We start from the raw sequence: 1,393 nt of genomic DNA on the forward strand, positions 1-1,393 counted from the left end.
TCAAGTGTGGCAGCGGTAGTGAGGTTGGCCCAGGATTGGACATTGTTTCATTCTGCTGTGCATGGGGTAGCTATGAGTCGGTTCCGACTCTATGGCACCTTACAACAACAACAACATAAGACACCTAACAACAACAACAACAGTGAAGGAAAAGATTTGATTGTCATCTATTACATGAGAACCCAATACTAGAGTACCTTGCTTCTCAGTGGGAGGCCATGAAGCAATTTTGGCAGGGCAGTTCTGGTTGGAAAAGTATTCATTATCTGGGACTGTATGATCCATTGCAGTATTATTCATGTGATCTACAGGGCACATGAGGACCACTGTGACAACAAAAACGACCCTCACATTTCCAAAGTAGAGGTGAAGACATGTTGACTTCTGTAGCCCAAAAAATCACAGGGAAAAGATAGCATTCTTCAAGTCAGGACACCTGTCCACAGTTGTTTCTGCCACCAGATAACTGACATCAGAATGTATGTCACAGGCTTTCCAAAGCCTCTGTGAGAACTGCCCTGTGCCAGTTACTCCAAGCAGGGTGCTGATGCTGTAAGCTAATGAATAAAACCCTCCGAACTGTGTGGACATTTTTGGAAACCAACTCAAATTCCGTGACCATTATCATGTCTCTCAGTGTTACTTGGTACAGTGTATCATTGATCGCCAATAGAGAAAGCTGCCATTAATTACTTTGAATTGTAGCTTCATCATTTCTTGAACACTGCCTGACAGCCACATCCTCAACAAAAATGGCTGGAACACTATCATTCTTCAGTTACCTGTGCAAACTTTCGAGCACCAGGGACCATGTTTCTGTAGCAAGTTACTAGGTTATACCAAATGGAAAGGATAATAACAAAAAGAATCACTATGGCATGAACTCAAAGGACTGAAGGAGTTAGGCTGCTATAAATGTCCAAACTTTAAAGGCGATGACCACTATCACTTGAACAGCCTGAAAATAGATGGGTTAATTACCACAGTTTCAGATGCAAGCGATGTTAAGTATTGGGTGTTTGTTTTTTCATTTTTTCAATGTGTATTCATTGAACAACTACTACATTAATCTATTCAATGAGTATTTATTGAATACTTACACTGTGGCACGGTGGGTTAATACACCAGACTGCAAAGCCATTTGAACTGCAAGGTCAGCACTTCGAGCTCACCAGCTGCTCCTCAGAAACCTTATACAGGGTCTCTATGGGTCAGAACCAACTTGACATATCTTAACAACAGCAGGTTTGTCGTAGGTGCTAGGGGTTTGGCACTGAACAAAAACAGACTCTGTGTCCTGGGGCTTTTATTCTGATTGGAGAGAAAATGCCATAGAGTATGTGTAGGACTGGAAGCAAAGCCATGATCAGAACAGTCCTTACTACCAAAGAGT

At 42.1% G+C, this 1,393-nt stretch overlaps 1 protein-coding gene across 1 annotated transcript in view; it reads left to right on the forward strand.

Moving 5' to 3' along the window:
- Window positions 1-1,393, forward strand: part of FBXL17 (F-box and leucine-rich repeat protein 17) — a gene marked incomplete at its 5' end in the record, with an annotated part of 910,371 nt that overhangs the window by 897,978 nt on the left and 11,000 nt on the right. The gene's annotated exons all lie outside the window — the stretch shown is intronic.

Source organism: Chrysochloris asiatica, unplaced genomic scaffold (assembly GCF_000296735.1).
Source record: "Chrysochloris asiatica unplaced genomic scaffold, ChrAsi1.0 scaffold00189, whole genome shotgun sequence".
Classification (NCBI taxonomy): domain Eukaryota; kingdom Metazoa; phylum Chordata; class Mammalia; order Afrosoricida; family Chrysochloridae; genus Chrysochloris; species Chrysochloris asiatica.